General features: G+C 40.0%; 1 protein-coding gene across 1 annotated transcript in view; it reads right to left on the bottom strand.

Annotated features, from left to right (window-relative positions):
* COL19A1 (collagen type XIX alpha 1 chain) overlaps positions 1-22917 on the bottom strand; it is a gene marked incomplete in the record, with an annotated part of 3251042 nt that overhangs the window by 2071526 nt on the left and 1156599 nt on the right.

Below are 22917 nucleotides of genomic sequence, written 5' to 3'. Positions count from 1 at the left end.
AGAGGGAGAGAGCATAGACTCAAGGTTCTTAGTGTAATTGCATCTCTTATAAATTGTGTTCCTAGGTGGTAATACTAGATGGTTGTCCATGTACATGATGCAGTTGCTACACTGTCTCAGGATGCCCATATCAACCAGGCTGGCAAGAGAAACTGTAGGAAACTGTCCATCCATATTTGTCAGAATCTGAAGGAAAAAAGCCAGGGAGAGCTAAGGGGTAGGCCTAAAGCCCAAGTGCTTAAAACAAAACTAAGAGGCTTAGAATAACACAATTTAAAAACAAACTGTAATAAATGCAGCATAAAAGATGCAATTGAAAACCTTAGAGAACAAGTAGCCAAAAAAAAAAAAAAACAAAATGAAGTAATAGAGTAGAAGGAGGAAACATAAATACTGTAAAAGCAGCTGAATTTTTTTTTTTTTTTTGTAGAGTGAAAAGGGAGAAAGGAGGAGCAGAAGATAAATGAATGCTAAGAAATAAGGGGGTTCACCTTCACAAATGTTCTTTCTGTCTTAACTAAAATGAGCTAATGAGACTGGACTGGGAAGAGTGTCCCAGATCAAATTTACAGTAGGGGCGGCCAACTGCAAAGCCACCAAGTTTAAGAACAAGACAACAATTGGGAGGGAGGTTGGGACTATGCTGCAGCTACTAGCTGCACTATTTTAGGCAGAAAACACTATGGAAATGTTTATCATGCAGAAAAACAGCAGTAGGACACTAAATGAAAGTTTTAACCAGAAAAAGGAGCAAGGAGACTCTAGAGAATGCTTTTAATTACAAACAAATCAGTTATATGATATGCTACTTGGCAGGAAAATCAGAACAACAACAGATGCTTAATAAATGGAGAAATTTTCCAATCAATGCCTTTCACACAGTGAAACTAGCTAAAAAGCTTTACAAAAAGTGAGGCAGTAACAAAAGTGATTTAACAGGCTTATTAAGGCAGACAATTGCAGTACAAGAGTGCAGATTCGTTTATAGCAATGAAATACAGTAAAAAGTAGGCAGCAGACAATAAAATGTGCAATAAAAGTAGGCAGCAAACAATAAAAAGTGCACTAAATGGCAAAAATAATTAAGAAAACAGGATACTTATTGTTATATATCACAGATCAGAGCTGTGGTTAGTGCCCCTCCTCCATTTAGCTCTGTGTGAAATAGCAGCAGGATTTGTATTAGCATGCATTTTCTGAAGGTTATGAATTCAGAAACTCAACTGCATGTCAGTATTTAGCAACTTTAATCTTTAGATCATCCTAGAGATTTATGAAACAACATATATCTATGAGGAACAGACCAAACATATTAGGCAAAAACTGGACTTTCTGCAAAAATCTGTACATTTGAGAGGTATGCTAGATCAAGGTATCCGGATAAGCTTAAAATAAACAGGCGACAAAGGCTCAAAATAGAAACATTTTTTTTAAATGTAATACTCTCTCTTCTGTGTTCAACATTTGGTTCCCCTTCATTTTCCTTAGCTATATGGTTGCTAATCATGTAGATGCAGGACTGTCAGTATGGTGAAGATGTAAATGAGATCTGAACTCATTGGAATTGCTGAATCCCAAAAAGTTGGATCTGTGTAGGGATGTTCACATTATGTAGGCACTCCCTCAGTGTTTCTTTTTATGGAATGGCAACTGTGATTGCTTACATCATCAGGTGGGTGTGTCTTATCACACTTACAAAGTGTTACATGTAGGTCTGTCAAGGTTGGAAATGAAATGCAAGTAAGCAGTGCACAATTCACAGGTTCTGTTTCATTACCATGCAAACTCCTCTTCATTTGTTGGCAAATTGTGTTTTCTCTGTCAAGTTTTTAGTATTATTTAGTATAAAAGAAAAGAAAAGAAAAAAAAAGAAAAAAGGGAGAAATAGTTGAAATGAGGTCTATGACATACCCGATAATGTTAGTACACATGTGATATGTCTCCAAAGGTCTGGATTTCAACTCTCACTCCAATGAGTTATGAGTATTGTTTGTAAATATACAGCTCAGTCTTACCTTTCTGTTTTTCCTGGTCATTCATCAGTTATTTGACCTCTGAGAAATGCAGTCTGTAAGTCATGCTATATCATTGGCCTTAAAATGTGTGAGGATATTAACTGGCAATAATAAGATATGCATTGGCCAATAACTGAAGGTCGGGTTTGATGGCACAAACAAGCATAGACTGTGCTTTTTTTTTTGGGGGGGGGGCGAGTAAAGTTGAGTTACTGTTATGGCATACACAAGTGTACAATGGTTCTCTTGAGGGGGGAGCAAAGTTGAGTTACTGCTATGGTGCAAACATGAATATGTTGCTGTTGTTACTCTCCTTGTTTTGCATCCTGCCTGTTGATTGATCTTGCGAGGGTTGTGAATCAGAAACTGCAATGCGTATCATTACTTTGTAACATCTCTCTTAATGATTTTCCAGTACAAATGTGTGGTGCTAAACTGAGGGCATGCAGTGATCATCAGTACTTTTTTGAGGTATGACTGTGTGCATCTTTCATGCCTGGGGCCTATTACTTACTAATGGACACATAAAAGTCCAATAAGTTACTGCTGTCACATGTTATGGTAATGTTTGTACAAATCTCCCACCTTTCACTCACTTACTGTAACAAGTAATAAAATACAAGGATATGCCAAAATATTATTAAACAATACACTCCAGGTTCAGGACTTACCTTGTAAATGTAGCAGTTGCCACAAGCAAGCAGTATACAGCCAATACATGAGGATGTAAAGGTTGTGTGAGTTGCCTGGCATCAATGTTACTATATGTATGCGAGTAGGAGGAAGGTTTTAGGCCCCTGGGTGGTGAGTAAGTGTGCTATGTGTTGTCTCTTAGCCAAAGCAAAGGCATACTGAGCAGACCTATGTCTGCCTACACCACAGCAGCTGGTGGCTTCCCCCTCTGACTCCTCATTTGCGTGTGACTGGGGTGACCTTAACATTGGTGGTGGGATATGTGCTCCTTCCCCTTGCTGATCCTGCTGAAGCTGTTTTCTCAGGATGACATTATGTAGCATGGCACATACTGTGAAGATTTCTGTATATGTCCATGGATTGTACTTCAGGAACCCCCAGATGTATCTCAGCACCGGAACCATGACTTCAGCAGGTCAAACACATGCTCTATGACATTTCTGGACTAAGTGTGTGCCTCATTGTGGCATTCTTCCATGGATGTGTGTGTGCATTTCTGATGGGTGTCATCAGTCACAGTTCCAGTACATCACCTGCATCCCCAGTAGATGACCCTGGAGGATTTCCTCCCTAACAAACATTCAGTACAGTTGGGAAGTGTGCCAGATATGTGTGTTTTGGTAACTGCCAGGGTTGCCAGCACACACATTTAAGATGATTCCTTTGGCATTACACACGGCTTGGCAATTGATAGAGTGGTAGGCCTTTCTGTTAATGTAGAGCCTACCCTGTTCCCCAGATGGTGTCTTCATTTCTACATGAGTGCAGTCTGTGGTACCAAGTACTGCAGGGTAGTGCAGGGTAGTGCACTACCTGGATGAACTGTTGCATTTTTCTGGTCCTCTCCGCAGAACTACAGGGGAAATATATGCGCTCACTGGCATGTTGGAGCATAGCATCCAGGAATTGGTGGAGGATCCAAGATACTGATGCCTGTGACACCCCCCAGCATGTCCCCTGTTGGTCTGTGAAAGGTACCTGTAGCTAGGATTCTAAGGGCTACACGCATCTTAGTTTCCACTGGGATGGCTTCCCCTCGGTTGGCTCTGGCTCTGAGTTGAGTGTGGCAGAGGTTGCAGAGTTCTGGTAGTGTGTCTCTGTCCACCTTGTAGTGCTCTACAATTTACATGTCATGTAGGTTGTGACAAGCTAAACGTGGGCTGTATACTCTTCTTCTTTTTAGCCAAGGAATATTGGCAGCAGCAATATCATTGGCTTCAGCTTCTAGCACATACAAATGGATTAAAGCAGTAGCAGCCCCTAGCATTCTGTTTGTGTAGACTTTCAGTGTTTGTACTCCAAAAATGTTGACATTCACAGGAAAAACCAGCATGGAGTTTACATGGATTCTGTATAGTTTGTTGAATAGCTCCAAAGTATTGGATTCATTGATTAGCATGCAATTCAGCTGCTTATGTTGTAATTTGCATATATAAAACACAGACAAAGACATATGCAATCCATTAATAATCTACACCATTATAAAAAGGCTAACATGTATCAAGCCAAATTGACGGTGAGGAGAGCTGTGTGTTTAGAAGACTGCAAAAATGCTTTTTCTTCAGGATATATCTGTACAGAGTAGTACTGAACTTCAGCAGGTGTGCTCCCATTTTGTCATCTACATACTGCATATGCGGGAATGTATTTAAGAATAGTGTGAAGCAAAGACTTTTACACTGTTGTCTGTATGCATTAGTTAGAAGTCTGATGGCATGGGCATCTTTGCAATTTCAGAGATATCCAAGATTGACAATACATAGAAATGGAATGCTGTGTGATAAATATGTACAAATCTGTCAGGGACAGGTCCTTTGATAGCACTTTTAGCATTTCAAAAACGTTTTGTTAGCAGAATGGGTCATTTGTCTGTTCTTTTGTGGGGGGGGGGGCAATGATGAGTTACTGTTATGGCAAAAACAAGAATGTTTTGTTCTTTTGGGAGGAGCCAAAATGACTTAATGTTATGGAGCAAACAAAGATATGTTGCTCTTGTTTCTCCCCTTGTTTTGCATCCTGGCTGTCATCAGTATTTCACATCTCTAGCCTGTTTTATGTTTCTCCAGTAGGTAACACTGACTGGCTACCTTTTTCTAATTTATCTGGAAAAAGTTATTTTGTAGTTATGTGATACTTATGTGTATTATACTTCTGTTTTCTTTTTGGACACCTACAACTATGTCACTCAGGTGTGTCAGTCCATGGAGACCCCACTTGACTGATGCTGAAAATCATGTCATAGTCAGTGGGTTTTGGCACCATGGAGCTTTTCTCATGGAAAAGGGACAGGGAGATATGGCTTGTAGGATGTGATTATGGCAACAGATTGTTCATGACGTCAATGCCGTGGGTGGCCATGGTGCACGAACAGATGCACCACAGGGCCACTATTATGATAACATCTGCAAGGAGGTGAGCAGCCAAAGTATTCCATATCCAAATGATTATCATGGGAAGACCTGCTAGGAACCACCATTAACCCCCAGGGAAGAGTTCCTGGCCAATCTGATAGATCTGGACAGCTCCCAGAAGAATGCAGTACAGCATGTCCTGGATTTGGGCACAACACCTTCTGAGACAGCAAGCACATCCCAGCAGGAGCTTTCAGGTAAGCTTTGACATCTCAACTAATGAATGTGGTATAGTAAAACAACTGAAATTAATTAGTTGATTCTGTATCAACATGTTTGTTTTGGAGGGGGGATTGAAGATTGCTACAGTTATAAGCTTAGTTTGGAGTTGTCAGACACATTCTTCTTCAAAGTACTGTTAATGCACATATACAGGGGTAAATGTATTTAATTCCCCCCTGTGTTACTGTTAATTGTGATGAAGTTACACTTATCTCTTGCTTAACTTCTTCCTAGACTGTGTGGAGTACAGTGCAGTACATCTTCTCCAAACGGTAACCCAGATATTTTTATCAGTATTGCTAAGCAATTTAAAGAAATACTGCAGTTTGTGATTTTGATCTCAGGCCTGTTGTGTGTATCGCTGTACTGTCTGTAATAGTGACAGCACCGTTAGTTTGTTACCATATATTGCACTATAGTAGTGGAGGTATTAATGTATTCCTGTGTGTCATGCTTTTTACTGCAGGTGATCATGAGAGTGGGAGTGTTGTCCCTGTGCTACCTGATGGCAGTGAATCTGCAGACTCAGATGATGATGGTAGATGAACTGAATTACGCTTACAGGATGCAGAGATTGAATCTAACACAGAGGTTGACATATAGCCATCCACTGTATTTCCATCAGACACAGCTATAGGTTATGTCTACCCAGCCCACTGAGCCCACAGATATTGGACAGGCAAAGGCTGAGTTCACTGATCAGGGAAGTGTGGTTACTGTAACTTCAGTACCTGTTGAGTCTGTCCATAGCTAAAGTGTGGGCCAGATGGCACACAGAAGGATTGATAGGGATACTCAGAGGGGGCCTGCCTTCCCTCCTCCACCTGGTTCAGGTATCACCTTCCTTGCTGCTCAATGTATATTTTGGGCCATCATGGAGACACAGGCATGTTACCATAGGTGCTCCAGACAAATGCTTAGGGTTGTGGATATGTCATAGTCTGATATGTGTTACTGACTCCACCATATTACTGGTTCACTGGATCAGATGTATGACATGTTGGAACGAGAGGTGTCTGTGATGGACCTAGGGGTGTCTGTCATGGAATGAGCAGTGTCTGTGAAGGAACATCTGCTGGGAGGGGAAGGGCATCCTTGTGTGCGTAGGTCAGCCACATTATCTGCTGTCAGCCAAAGTGGCAGTGACTGATCGTGTTCCTGATCCTATAGTGGCAGTAGTTCCACTGCTCCATCAGTGAGTCTGCTGTCCACATCCAGATGTAGCAGGCCATGGGATTGTGGTTCTGGGCATCCCTGTAAAGGGAGCTTATCCAGCAGACATTAGTCACATTCAGGTAGCAACACTGCATCTAACTGTGGGCATGGAGACACCAGTGCAACTCCTAGCAGAGCCAGTTCTCATAGTCAGCGATGACAACAATGAACTGCAACCTCTACCATGTATGGCACACATCTGTCCAACAGACCAAAACATAGAACTACCACAGAGCTTGGTTGTGTTTATGCAGACACTCACACACCAATTTCACCTGGAGGACCCTACAGACCTACACACAACATTTACTCACTTTGTCTCACTGGACATTTGTTGTCCTATGTCTGCCTTCTTCTCCATCCTACTCACACACACTGAATGACCTTCTGTGCCAGCCTAGGCTTCCTGCCACACCCCACCCCAACACCCTGTGCAAGTTATGATAACTCTACCATATCACTGTTTTCTGTCTTTTGGATTCAGGGATACAAAAGCTGTGTCTGATAATCAGGTCGCATAGCTAACTTAGTGCTTAGTATATCTGCATTTGTTTTTTTCAAACTGGTCATTGTACCTTTGACTTATAATGTCCTTTGTAAGTTAGACAGTTAATAGCATCAATATTTCACAATGGGTGCTGATGTCAGAAACTGCAGTGTATCTTTACTTTTAACTTCTCTCTTTAATGATCTTCCAGAAAAAAGTATGGTGCACATCATAAGTCACGTCATATTCAGATCTTAGGACTGCATGACAGCACTGTATAATGCTCTGTTTTGCATGTACCTCTCCAGACACATGTGGCAGCTGGAGATACTTCAGGGCTTTCTCAGGAAGATAACACAGGGCCTACAAATCATGGCATAATGTATGTGGATCGATTAATAGATTAGAAGTGATGCCATTGTCGACTGTTTGGTACAGGATAAGGTGACATCTGCCTGGCTTGTGTCTGACCATGACCTGGTGGGTTGACCACATATCCAGACATCTGATATAGCTGATGACATCAGCAGTGTCCATTCACAATATGGTAATATCAGTGTCCCACATGCTGTGGTAAAAGTCTCTCTGTAATGTCATGCAAAACACACACAATTGACTTGAGTGAGAATAGAACCCCTACTTAAGTTCATATACTACAGAACACAGTAAGCAAGTGCCATGGAACAAGTCTCTTTGAAAAACTGCAGCTAAACTTACAGTACATGACATCAGCAGCCCATATATGTGACAAGATCTTGTCAGGCCTGCATAGGTTTATAGCTTCATAGGTTCATACAAGGCTACTACCATAATGGACAAAGGTTCATAGGTTCATATGAGGTTACTAAGCTAATGGACCAAGGGCCTTGTCAAGCCTGCCTACGTTGTACCATTGTTCCCTTATAGACCAAGATATGTAGCCCATATTTATGAATCCATGATCAGCACTGGTTGACCCTATCTAAGAGTGACATAGGTGAAACCCCTGGGGTAAATCTACGCTTTCCCATCCAATTGTCCCAGTTATGCTTAAATAGGGTCATTGAGGAGTTCAGTTTCACGTGGCATGTGAGATTGTTCCATAGCAGTGGCAATCTCTAGAAGACATATTTGTGTCTCCAGCATGTCTTGTTGATATCACAAGCTTGGTTAAGGTCCCTAGAATGAGTGAGTCTTTTCCCTGGTGATTTGCAGAGGTGCAGCATTTCCATTAAGGCAGGGTTTAAGACTGCTCTGTAGGCCAGCCACAAGTTGCCTCACAGCAGTCTATACGATGCAAAGTACAAAGACAGGGCCACCTTCATTCTGTCCATGTAGATAATGTGTTGGAAGTCCCTAGATTTTCTTAGTGACAAACCTCTGAGGTCTCTCCAGCTGCTGCAGGTGTCTGGTGATGTACATGCAAAAGGGAGCATTGTAATCTATTATTGGTCTGATGAAGAATAAGTACAGTGAATTTATAACATCCTTAGTTTTGGATGCTATACCCAGACTCATGAAGAGTGCAACATAAAGGGCCTTTATTACCACTGTGGACACATAATGATCAAAGGTGAGCTTGCCATCAATCTGCATTCCCAAATCTCTCACCATTGGGTTAGAATATAAAGCGGTATTATTAATAGTGTAATTTGCATGGATGTCTCCTTTGCTGAAAGCGATAATAGTGCATTATGTTGGGTTAACTATAAGCCTGTGGCTTTGACAATAATCATTTATGTATGCCAGCACATTTTGTAGCATGTTGACATCGTTTGGGGATTCAGTGATTATGCCCAGTTTGCAGTTGTCAACAAACTTGTTATGCTTCAGGCTGTCTTTTTCCACCTGATTTTCTGAGGAATACATTCCAAACAATATGGAGGCCAGCGCAGACCCTCATGGGACACCATTAGTAGTAAGTCTGCTGATAGAAGTGGAACCCCCACCTATGACTGTATGTGTTCTATTTGTGAGCCAGTTGGCTACCAATCAAATTATTATGGGTTAATCTCCAGGTGAGTGAGTTCTGCTATGATGCTTCAGTTGGAGATTGTCTCAAAGCCCTTGGGCAAGTCGAGATAGGCAGTATGTACTTATTTGCCATCATCCAGGGTTTTGGTGACACACTCAAAGAATTCCACTAGGTTTAACTGGAATACTCTTCCCATGATGAAGCCAAAGTGGGTCAGGTGAAGAGTTTGAAACTCACCACTGTCCTTGTTGATAAGATCCAAGATGATTCTCTCCATTGCTTTACAGATAAGGCTGGTTAGGCTTATGGGTGTATAGTTCCTTGGGTCAGTTGAGGGACCCCTTCTATGCAAGGGTATTACAGTTGCTGTTTTCCTCTCTGCCAGGATAAAGCCAGTACTTAGACTGTGATTGAAGAGAGGACCCAGTGATTCTGCTAACTCTTGCTTTTGACTGTTTAGTAAGCAGCCTAGGATGTTATCCATTCCCATAGATGCTGTGCTTTTAGCATTGCTGAATACGTTTATGACCAGTTATTCTGAGATAATGGGTAGAGAACTGTTGACAGGTATGCTGTGGGGCATGATCTGTGGAGACAGGGGTGTGAAATTATTGACAAACCTGTCTGCTAACAGGTTGGCAATATCCACAGATCCAGTATGAGTGGTATTGTCCATTCTGAAATTGGTGCAAAGCCGGGCCTTCCCTTTTACATTACAGACATAGATAAAGGATGCCCTGAGATTATCCTTAGCTATGAATACTAATCTAGTTCTGTAATTAGCTTTAGAGGACTTTACAAGATGTATAATTTGCTTGTTCAAGCTATGGAGGGTGTTTTCTGCTGAGACTGTTCCCTCCTATTCCTGGATATCAGTTTCTTTCTTTTGTTGTATAATCTATTCATGCTAGATGTTCATCAGGGTGGCTTTTACAGGAGCAAATTTTAATCCATTCTGGTACAGCTAAGGCTAAATACTTATAAAGGTGTTTATACAGGGCATTTGTGTACACCTCCATATAGGTGTCTTTACTGTCAGTGGTGGCAGTAGGTTTGAAACTATATATGCCATTGCTTAGGTGGCTATAGTTTGCTTTGCAGAGATTTTTCCACCTTTTGGATCCTGAGGGGGGTTAAGTATGATAGTCACATTGAACATGACTGATTTATGGTCAGATCTTGCCAGGGAGGGTCTCAAACATGGTGTGGTGCAGTGATCTTCCATGTTGGTGAGTACTATGCCAAGGACATTCAAGCCCCTTGTGGGGGGTGCAGGATAACTGTTCCAGAGCATTTGTGTTTATGAAGTGCAAGAACCTTAGGGTGAGCATGTTTGAGCTCATGTATGTATCCCAATTGATGGACAGATAGTTAAAGTTACTCATGCCTAGGGTGTTACATATCCCAATTGATGGACAGATAGTTAAAGTTACCCATGCCTAGGGTGGTTGGCTGTATTATGAGTGAATCAAGTAGGTCCAGGAAGGCACTTTGTGGTTTTCATGGTTCATGTTGTTGGACCTGTAGCTAGCAGTGACATGGAGGGAGGGTTTCTTCTACAGTTAGTTGGACTTGTAATAACTCAAAGGACTAATACTGCTGAACCAGACCTGAAGTTTACGCGTCTTTTGTGAAGATGGATACACCTCCTCCTTTGGTTCATTCATGTTCATTTTGTGACCTGAATGTGTGGAAGGCATTGTAGCCTTTCATGGCCAGAGTACTGTCTGTGGCTCTAAATCATGTCTCTGTGACTGCACAAACACTGGCATCTTCCCAAATAAGAAGTGACTCCATTCACTGCAGTTTCTGATTTAGACTCCTAGCATTAAGCAGTGTAACCTTGAGTTTGTCTTTTGAGGATATTTTTATGGCAGGAAGTTGGTTCTTATGGCATTGCGTAAAATAGTTACTTTGGGGGTGGCAAGTGCCTTGGCCAGTAACCAAAAAGAGGTGACAAATGTAGATCATCCCTGGCAAAGCAGCATGGTCTGTTGACCATATCATCCCAGCATGACAACTACTGGATCCTCCTGGAGTGAGACAAGTAGCTAAACCAATTGATGAAGTCAATAATTCTTTTGTTTGTACTGAGTCATCATCCTGTGGGAAGGTAGAATGCTGCTTAGGGCTATGGACATACCTGTCTGGGGCACATAATCTGAGAGGTCAGTTATATCTCTCTTCATATAGTCCACTGAAGTACATCTCAAGTCATTTACTCCAACATGGAGTACAACAGAGGTGTAACTGTGTTTGTTGTTGAGATACTAAAGTGCATGCGTGACTTTGCACATCCTGACACCTGACAGGCAGCTTACCATGACTTTCTCCTTGCACAGCCTGGTGAGGAGGGGGGCATCTGTGTGTCTCACTATGGATTCTCATATGATCAACACATTGGTTTTGACCTGTTTTGCCTTAAGGTCTTAATGGGTGAAACACTGATACATTTGTTTATATATGTATTGGGTTCTGTTGGGACTGTCATGTGGGCAGAAAATTTGCATTTGCAATGTCTTTGCTCTTTTGGTAAGCTTCTAATGAGTACCTCTGCATATGTGGGTTCATGTGTTCAGCACTTTGTTTGTTGAGGAGGTTAAGTGTGTATGCTGACAACCTGTTTGATATCTGGTTCACTGCTAACTGAGAGAGAGAGAGAGAGAGAGAGAGAGAGAGAGAGAGAGAGAGCATTTATTTTAGATTCATTGTATACTTGCATTTCTCACATATTGTAGTGGTAAGTTTTAAGAGTACATGGTTATCACTATTCATGAGGCAATAGTAGCCTAGCTGTATAAAAACACAAGTACCCTTAGTAAGCATATTTAGATGGTCATTGTTAGCAGAGAGATTTTGTGAGCAGCAACAATTGTGCCTATTTATGAGGGACATACATGCTACCCCAGAGGCTGAAATAGGCTCCCACTGCATCTGAAGCAGTGCTCCTCAATGACCTATTCAATTGCAACCTTGACTACTGGTTGTGAGATTGCACAGTTGCCTCAGCGCTGGCACCTATGTCTCTCATGGACATGGCCAACTAGTGCTGCTCACAAATATACTCTGCTAAAAGCAATCACCCAACTATGATCAATAAGGTACTTGTGTTTTTAGACAGCTAGGCTTCTACACATTTTATATGAGCCTATGAAGCTATGTGCCTATGCAGGCCTCGCAACCTCTTCTCTCTCATATGGCCTGCTGATGTCATATACTATAATTCCACCTGCAGGCCTATATAAATCAGATTTGTGCCATGGCACTTGCATTAAGTACTGTGTTCTGTAGTCTGTGTACTTAGGCAGGGGTTCTATTCTGACTGCAGTCAACAGGCTGTGTGTGTCTGTGTAAGCTGTTGATTGACATTACAGAGAGCATTTTACAGCAGCAAGTGGGACACTGTTATCTTGTCCTCACCAGACACTGCTGATGTCATCAGTTGTAGTGTTGTCTGACACATGCTAAGTCAGACCTGAGATGTGGCACTAACATTAAGTACTGTGGTGTGTGTGTGTGTGTGTGTGTGTGTGTGTGTGTGTGCTCTTGCTTGACATTACAGACAGCTTTTTATACCAGCATGTGGAACACTGTTATTCCCATATTCTCCTCACCAGACACTACTGATGACATCAGCTATAAAGTGTTGTTGGACACGCTATTACTGTATTCTCCTCACCAGAAACTGCTGATGTCATCAGCTATAAAGTGTTGTTTAATGCACTCCAAATCAGATGTCAGCTGTGGTGCTTGCATTAATTACTGTGTTCTATAGTCTGTGCACTTACATAGGTAGGGTTCTAGTCTTACTACAGTCAACTGTGTGTGTGTGTGTGTGTGTGTGTGTGTGTGTGTGTGTGTGTGTGTGTGTGTGTGTGTGTGTGTGTGTGTGTGAGCTGTTGCTTGACATTATAGAGTGCACTTTACACCAGCATGTGGGAAACTGTCATCTTGTCCTTAACAGCTATATTACATTTTTGTATATGCAATACTCCCTCCAGGGCAGAGTCAGAGACTGGTGTGGGGGCCAGACAAACATCAGGTCATCCTAAACAATAAAGTTTATAGTGACATGGCTTTTAATCTATCCACATACATCACAGCATGGCACATAGGCCCTGTGATATCTTGCTTAGAAAGCCCTGTGGTCTCTACAGCTGCTACATGTGTCTGGTGAGATGCATGTAAAAAAGATCATTATACTCTATTAGCTCTATTAGTGCTGTAATGAAGTCTAACTACAGTGCTGTCATATAATCCTAAGACATCAATATGATGGAGTGACCTATGGTGTGCACAACATAGGCTTTCAAATAGCAGTGTGGACATTTGGATGTCAACATTCAGATTGCTATTTAAATGTGCTTCCAGTGCTTGCATCACTGGGATTCTGCAGGACTGTTGTCAATGCTGTGATTAACATGGAACTCCACTTTTCAGAAGGACAACATTGCAACACTCATTTCTGCATTTATTTGTAGATTGTGTGCCTTTGTCACCATTGAGTTGTGTGTGTTAGCTTCTCCTGTATAATGTTATCACCAATAGTGGACTCAATGATTCCACACAATATGCAAGAATCAGTAAACGTGGTAAGCCAAAGGCCATATACTTTAGACTGAACTGTCAGGAAATAGAGTTCAAACAGTGAAGGGCCAAGCACAGATGCCTGGGGTTTGCCAGTGGTGACAGCTCTACTGGTACAGGCTGAGTCATCAACTGTCACATGGCGTGTTCTGTCAGTGATCCAATTGTTTACCAATCACCTAATGTAAGGTTTAATCTCCAGCTTGGGTTTTCTCAATGATACCTGCATGTGTGATTACATCAAAACCTTAAGCTAGATCACAGGCCTGTCACGTGGAAACAATGTGCTGTGACAATATCCACATCACCTATGCCCAGCACATACACTTTAAAGATATGGTGGAATACAAAGTTCAACACACCCACCCCATGGCCCATGTTCCATACAAGGGTGTACATCAATGTGAATCCATCTGAGTTGGGGGGATAGTACCTGATGCATGCATGTCTTCTTGATTGTGAGGTAGACCATGTCATTGTGGACCTCTTCTACATGTATACTAGTAATATTACAGGTGTATACAACAGACATCTGTGAATTACTACAGTTATATCAGGTCTGTTACATCTGATAGAGGTCCTCAAAGAGGTCATCAAGGGTATGCATGATGACAACAGTATCAGCTTGTGGAACTTGAACAGGTGACAGCATCTGACAAAAAGTCATACTGTGATATTCAATCAATGCTGTCACATGTGGCAATAAACAATTATATCACCAGACCAGTCTATGACATATGCGGCATGTCACTATGTTGAAACATGTGATGTGACATATATCTCAGGTCCATTGATTAGGTCAGTACATCAGGGGTGTCTGCTAGGCCCTTGCCTGCCCCTTAGTTAAGTTATGAACATCACAGATGACATACACATGCTGTGTCAAAACAGCTGCCTGAAGGCCTATAGCTTGTAGGCAATCATTGACTCCAACTGTGATATCAGTATAATACAGGCAGTATGAGCACATATCAGAGACTGCTGCCATACCCATGACAACACCTGCATTTATGAGACGAATGGAGGGATGTGCTCCATCAGGAAGCAGACACACCACCCGAGAATAATATGGACATCACACATTCTAATCAGACCAATAGTTATGTGACCTGTGTCCTGGGGTAGAGGATAAGTGGTACATCCACCAACATGTGGTCACAGTGCTGATTACTCCCTTGACTGTAACACCAGTATTGGGTATGTGGACATGCACATCAGAGGGCATACTAATGTCATGGTTCAGAGCCTTCATCACACTAATACCTGAGTACAATGCACCTTTCTCTATGTACCTCCCTATACATGTTCCAGTGAAGTGTAACTGAAGTGTGCCACCTTTGTCACAGTGCTCTGTCACACAGCTTATTGTCCATACCTAGATATTCTTTCTGTGAAATATACACAACTGTCTAATTATGTGGAACAACAATCAAGTTGTTACACCAGATGCATGTGTACTACCTGTTTATCTTAAGCACACACTCTGCATACATAGGTGTTTGACAGCATTAACAGCATGTATATCATTTGTGACAGTGTGAATTGTGCCATTGATATATGCCATGAACACAAGGCAACTAGCCTGTAGTGCTCATACTGTCACATACAGGTATAACAGTGACCCGCCTAACACCTCCTGCAGATATTACAATAACAGGCCATTGTGCGTGATTACCCTCATGGAGTGTGTATGTATCATACTAGTTGTCCAGTGGGTGTGCAGACTCATCTGTTATCACGCAACATCACATATGTTATGTCATAGGCATGGGATTAGTGGTGGTATTATTCAGATATTGTCCATGACTATAGTTGATTCTTGTAATGTTTGCCATGATCCTTTACCTGTGGCCACCATGATGGAGACCTCTGCTGAGAGTACACTCATATTTAGGAATATCAGTTTGCACAGCTTCCCGATATGCACCCTACCTCAGTTGTATGTAAGATCCTTGAAAGATGTTCTCCTCATTATTCATTATTCATGTAAGGATGCTTATCTCACAGACACATCCTCCCATTGTTATGTCACCACACAGTCCATATTGTACCATACAGATATGTGGTTGGTGTTGCTGTTATAACTATCTTCCATTTACATGCCCTCCTCTGCTTTGTACATGCCTGAGTTTCACCTGTACTCTTTCCCTGTTTTAATTCTTACAATTCATCTGTGGGTCCCTATTCAATGCACACACTTCCCCTTAGTGATCATTTTATATGGCAGTCCCATGTCCTGTTAAAGATCATTGCTTGCATCACTGGGATTCTGCAGGACTGTTGTCAATTCTGTGATTAACATGGAACTCCACTTTTCAGAAGGACAACATTGCAACACTCATTTCTGCATTTATTTGTAGATTGTGTGCCTTTGTCACCATTGAGTTGTGTGTGTTAGCTTCTCCTGTATAATGTTATCACCAATAGTGGACTCAATGATTGCACACAATATGCAAGAATCAGTAAACGTGGTAAGCCAAAGGCCATATACTTTAGACTAAACTGTCAGGAAATAGAGTTCAAACAGTGAAGGGCCAAGCACAGATGCCTGGGGTTTGCCAGTGGTGACAGCTCTACTGGTACAGGTTGAGTCATCAACTGTCACATGGTGTGTTCTGTCAGTGATCCAATCATTTACCAATCACCTAATGTAAGGTTTAATCTCCAGCTTGGGTGTTCTCAATGATACCTGCATGTGTGATTACATCAAAACCTTAAGCTAGATCACAAAAGGCAGTATGCACTGTCTTACCTTCTTCCAGGCCTGTCATGTGGAAACAATGTGCTGTGACAATATCCAGATCACCTATGCCCAGCACATACACCTTAAAGATATGGTGGAATACAAAGTTCAACACACCCACCCCATGGCCTATGTTCCCATACAAGGGTGTACATCAATGTGAATCCATCTGAGTTGGGGGGGATAGTACCTGATGCATGCATGTCTTCTTGATTGTGAGGTAAACAATACCAGGCCATTGTGCGTGGTTACCCTCATGGAGTGTGTATGTATCATACTAGTTGTCCAGTGGGTTTGCAGACTCATCTGTTATCACTCTGTTATCATCTGTTATCACTCAACATCACATATGTTATGTCATAGGCATGGGATTAGTAGTGGTATTATTCAGATATTGTCCATGACTATAGTTGATTCTTTTAATGTTTGCCATGATCCTTTACCTGTGGCCACCATGATGGAGACCTCTGTTGAGAGTACACTCATATTTAGGAATATCAGTTTGCACAGCTTCCTGATATGCACCCTACCTCAGTTGTATGTAAGATCCCTGAAAGATGTTCTCCTCATTATTCATGTAAGGATGCTTATCTCATAGACACATTCTCCCATTGTTATGTCACCACACAGTCCATATTGTACCATACAGATATGTGGTTGGTGTTGCTGCTATAACTATCTTCCATTTACATGCCCTCCTCTGCTTTGTACATGCCTGAGTTTCACCTGTACTCTTTCCCTGTTTTAATTCTTACAATTCATCTGTGGGTCCCTATTCAATGCACACACTTCCCCTTAGTGATCATTTTATATGGCAGTCCCATGTCCAGTTAAAGATCATTAACACAGGTTCAGTATAAAATGGCAGGAATGGGGCATCACAATACTCTGTACTGTAGGTACACTGTCCTGTACTGTGTTTGGACCATATACATCACATTCATGCATTCTGGACATTCTCAAATGTCCAGATATCCCCAGGATGTCAAAATGTTTTTCTTATCCAATATGTTGCTTTCTGCCATATCACTGAGATGATCTCTGGACTGCTGTGACTCAGTATTGAAGACATTTGGGTGCATACCTCTCAGCTGTCCTGATCTGTGCAGAATTTCCAGTTTTTGTATCATATTTGTGATATTTTCCTGATAACATATTTTCCTTTATTGCAGTCAGTAACTGATGACTGACATTTTAGTTTCAAACTTGTCACTCTTCAGAGAGGTCATGCTAATGTACAACCTATATATTCTATCAACTTGATACGTTTTGATGTGGAATATTAACAATCTGTCCTTATTTCTGCTCCCCCCCATTTTTATGACTTTGTCCACATTTCTTGTTCTAAGATGTTGAAAGTGTTACAATTAAACACATGTCCATGTGACATCTATTGTCATATATGCCCCTATTACTGGTTATTGCACCAAAAGTAGATTCAGCTTCTTCTCCGCTAGATAATGAAACCGTAGAGTCCTTATGTCATTTAAACACTGTATTTTAATGTATTTCGTTATTCTGCACTTGGTGTGGAAAATCATTTTATCACTCTGGATTGTAAGTTATACTACGAGCTGCAGCAGCTTAGCTATAACAGCCTTCCTTAAACAAAGTATTTTACAGAGAAGACAGCTGGACCCTGAAAGACATTGTTTAAAAGAAGCCAAAACAGGTGGGTTAAGGGCACCCGAGACAGACATGTAGACTGGTGGATAGTAAGAGAGTTGGAGTAGTTAGTGACAAAGTGAAACACTCAGAAGATAGGCTTCTGAGGATTCTTCATGTATTTTATGCTCTTGTATGTTTCAAAATCTATCATATATTTATCAGTAAGAGTTATATAGTAGCACTATATGAGGTCTTGTTTATCTGGCTTTCATAGCCTTTTATCTTTGTGCATATCCATAAATGAACAAGCGTACTTGTTCCTGTTCTTTAGATACTCCCTTTAGATGAAAGCTGCAACTAATAGCCTTTCTTGACAGGATAAGCCCACTGACTTTCTGTACTATGTTCTCTTTTATGAACCCCTCCCCATGACATTGTCATAATCAGCATTTTATTTTACTCTTTAGGTGTAGCAGAAACATGTTTTAGGGCTTATTATTATTATTATTATTATTATTATTATTATTATTATTATTATTACCTGGAACCATCCCATCCCAATGACTGCTGCATGTATTGAATTCAATGTATCTGTTTTCAAAGAACTTTTGTTTTAATTTCTGTATCTGACAGTTAAACTGATAACTGGTGTCACTCCTTTAAATAGATTGAAAAATCGCATAATACAATCCTTCCACCAAGATCGTGACTTCTAAACTTAAATATCACCTGGAAGACATCTACATAGTTTTAGAGTACTATTCCAAAAATGCCTTAATGATAACTTTTTTTCTTTAGCCTATTAAAGAATGAAGAATTAAATTATATTACATTATTGCCTGGGTTATGCCATTTGAAGATCATCAAAAGAAACCTGCATTCAGGTCAGAGAGCAGATGCATTCTGCATAGCAAATTTTCTGGGTCTAACTACCATAGTATGCTGAAGGTCCCACATTTTCAGCCAGAGGGAAATTTACAAGTCTTATGAAGGGCTGTCTTAAATTAACAACGGACATTAACATGTATATTTGTGAAAAGGATTACATAATAAAAAAGCATACATAGAATAATAGATCTGGCTATTTTAATCCAAATTCTGGGGTTAGATAAGGTTCAGTTGATTAAAATATACCTAGGAATTGACTTTTGACTTTTGCTACAGGGGATAGACATGGCCTCCTCACACTTAGCATGCCACTCTAGGGGAAATGCATGGGAAATGGCATTGACAAACAAACACCATACTGACCTCAAACCATTGAACAAATCTATCATTAGTATGCTCATTAAGACTCTTCCAAGACACTGTAAGTATATTTGTTTTCATTTCATTCTAGTTCAAAAAAATCACTGCAGCTTTGAGATTGGTCCATTGATGATTGCATCACAAAGCTGCTGTCATTGAATAATGCACTTCACAGAGATATGGATCTTTGGTGACCAAAAAATATAACCTACATTGATGAAAAAAAGCTTGCTGGCTATTTTCCATTATACTGGTACATAGTTTTCATTTTCTGTTAATAAGTAATTTAAGTTTATTCCTTAGCAATTCTGAAAACGTACTCATACGATATCAGTTAATTACTTGTATTTAGAATGGTCATTAACACAATTAAAGAAGTCATTTATAGGGAAGAGGAGATGAGGAAGAGGTACATGCACACTACATGACATCCCATATACCTCAGAAGCATTTATAAAGAAGATGAATGCAGATGTAAAAATGATACCCAAGATCTTTATATAGCATCCGTTATAGACTAATTTTGAATTCAGTGCCTCTGTGTGCTTCAACTTTGAAGAATGAATGCTGACCTCGTCATAGATTTAGAACATATATCTCAATATAATACATTCTCGGGGGGCATTGAAAAGACTTTTCCAGCAAGGGTTGAAAATCATGGCCTAGCTACATCCAAAAGGGATGAAGAAATGACCAGTCACTAATAATGTGATGCCAGGTACACATGTGGAATTTGTGATACAGAAAGCAGAGAATATACAGTGCTACATTGTTATATTAAAATGACAAGCTGGATGCATTTTGAGTTAAAAAACTACATTATGATGTGAAAGTTATACGATGTTTTTTTTTTTTTAGAAAACTCGTGGTTAAAACTATCCCTTCAATTAAAATACAAAGAGTTTTTCCTAATATGCTAAGCCCCTAGTTTAGTGGTAGAAATAATAAGTATCATGTCATACAGGTTAGAAATATGCAATATCATCTTCTCTATGCCACCTGAGATAGGTATTTTTAATATAAAGAAGGAAATTAATTATGACCAATGAAGTATTCCACTAGATAGAACTGAAAGGAACACTTACCTTCAAAGTCAAAATCTTGGTAAAGATTAGAAAAAGGAGCAAGGCTCTTCATCATTTACCAGGATGATGAAGAAATAAATAATTTTAATCTGCAATCATTACAAAGGAAAATAATAAGTACTTAGAAACAACCCTTACAGAAAGAACCTGTCCTTACGTCTGTCCATAATCTGAAACAGACCACAAAATATTAGATCTAGAGAGTTAACATTCTGAAGGGTAGCAATCATGAACACATGCCCTCCAGAGAGGCAGATGAGCAGAGACCTGAGAATTGGCAAGAGATGGGTGGTATCATATGAGAGGTACAGACTGGAGCTGAAGTCAAAGGCAGGCAGGAAACATTTACATATGCCAACAATGACCCCTAGTCCTGAGTGTATACTCCCAGTGGCAATCAGGTAAAGTAGAAAGTTTATATCCATTCCTATATTCCAAAGAATAATGCACAGCCAGTCTGATCTAGGAATTTTATGTCCATTCCAATATTCCATAGAATAATGCACAGCAAGTGTGACCTGAAGCTTCAGATGAGACCAGAAAAAGTTCAAAATTTTATTATCCCATTTCATGAGTGCCTTCATAGGGGATCATATGAAATGCCTATAAAACAGAAAGCATTTTAGGGCAATTTGGGGTGCAAAACATGTTTTAAGTAGGACTATGCAAACCTCTGTCTGTGTGTTCCAAATGTGTCAGTTCTCTAGGTTTTTATTATGATGTGATAAGTAAATTATTATCTGAGATTGCTGCACACTGAAAGCCCAAGTAACTGAATCATGCGGTCCCAAGTAAAATTGCAATGTATTTAAAAAGTAACCACATCGCTAGACTGCCTAGTATTGATAGTTGATACTTTATAACCAGACAACAAAAATAACTTTTGTAAAATTGATGAATCAACACCTGCAATGATGTACCAGAAACAGATAGCCAGGCACTTAACTTGACGAACCAGCAAAAATGCTTTAAACACACTTAAAACACCAACCAAAATAATAGATACAGTTAAAATTCATTGAGTTGAGTGCTTTTGTTCCATACACGTAGTGGAACTTCATCAGAATTAAATTACATATAATTTGCACTTCTTAAATACTAACTAAATGTATCACATGACTAAAAACCAACCAGTATGCATGAAAAAATTAAACATTATTATATATATTATGCTTCCAAATCCCTTAATTTTAATATAGAATTTATAGATCAACTGCCAATATTTCCTGGAATACTTGTAGCATTTATTCTGAATTGCCACCATAACTCATAATTGTCCACTGCTTACAAACCCAAGTATATACCGTTTAATTTGTTCAATGACACTACATTCAAAATTATGTGTTCTATGTGTCCTAAAATCTTTAATATGTCTTACTTACGTGTTTGTAGTCTTTTTTTTTCCTTTTATCAGACAAATGCTTATAAATCCTGTCTTGTAACCTTGTAGAGATTTTTCCAGCATAAAACACAGGACAAGACTTACACATAACCAAATACACCACCCTTTCAGAGTCATAAGTATTGTGGCCTTTTAACTTATAAGTTTGCCCCTTATCATAAATTCATCTGACCTTGCTATATGTGGACACTAGATACTGTGGGCAATGACCACATTTGAACATCCCATTATAGCTTATGGCCTATAATCACCATAGGTTCATAGGTTCATAGGTTGGTACTAGGCTATTGGCCCTAGGGCCTATACAAGCCTAGCCATAACAATTCCCTGGATATTTCTTCTCACAATATTTACTTCTCTGGACCCCTGTCTAGCAGGGTGACTGACATTATCCCTGGGGTGAATTTCCTATCTCCCATCCAATCATCAAGGTTCCTTTTGAAGAGGGCCAAATCATTTTTAAATGTCTTTCCTTTTTTATAAATAATACATGGTTTTCCCCTATTTCATTCTTTATTAAACTGTCATTCATAAGAAAATTCCAATTCTTATTTAAACAATTAGCAACTGCTTTGCTATCCAAAGTAAAGGTCATGATACATAACCTATTACCCTCAAAGCCCATATTCCTTTTTAATGGCAGTTGTTTACACACTAAGCCAACATCACTGTTTTGGATCAATGGAAGGTAAATCCCATTTGTTCTTTTATCTACTACTTCTTCATTCATTCATTCATTTGACAAATCAAAATATAATAGAAAATACATTGGTTTCTGCTTGGGAGTAAGCACTTCTACAATCGGTGGCTGAAGTTATTGCACCCTTAGCTTCTGGATGCTACTATCCTACTGTCAGGGTTGTAGAGAAAGTAAAGCCTTCAGTAACCTTGACCAAAACCACTATCATTGACATGAGTTACAGAATTGTTTGATTCATGAACACATGAGTACTGACACTGAATGTCAGCAAGCCAGGCATTTGTAGGTAGACATACTTCTTAAAAACTATCCTGCAATGGAAAAAGTTTTGCAACATTTGCTCATCTGTACAATGTGTGTGTGTTTGTTTGTGTGTGTGTGTGTGTGTGTGTGTGTGTGTGTGTGTGTGTATGTGTGTGTGTGTGTGTGTGTGTGTGTGTGTGTGTGTGTGTGTGTGTGTGTGTGTGTATATATATATATATATATATATATATATATATATATATATATATATATATGTATATACACATATATATATAAATAGAGA

Source organism: Protopterus annectens, chromosome 2.part2 (genome assembly GCF_019279795.1).
Source record: "Protopterus annectens isolate FY-2018-M chromosome 2.part2, PAN1.0, whole genome shotgun sequence".
NCBI lineage: Eukaryota > Metazoa > Chordata > Ceratodontiformes > Protopteridae > Protopterus > Protopterus annectens.
Note: the sequence above shows the minus strand (reverse complement) of the source record. Positions and strands in the feature narration are given on the sequence as shown.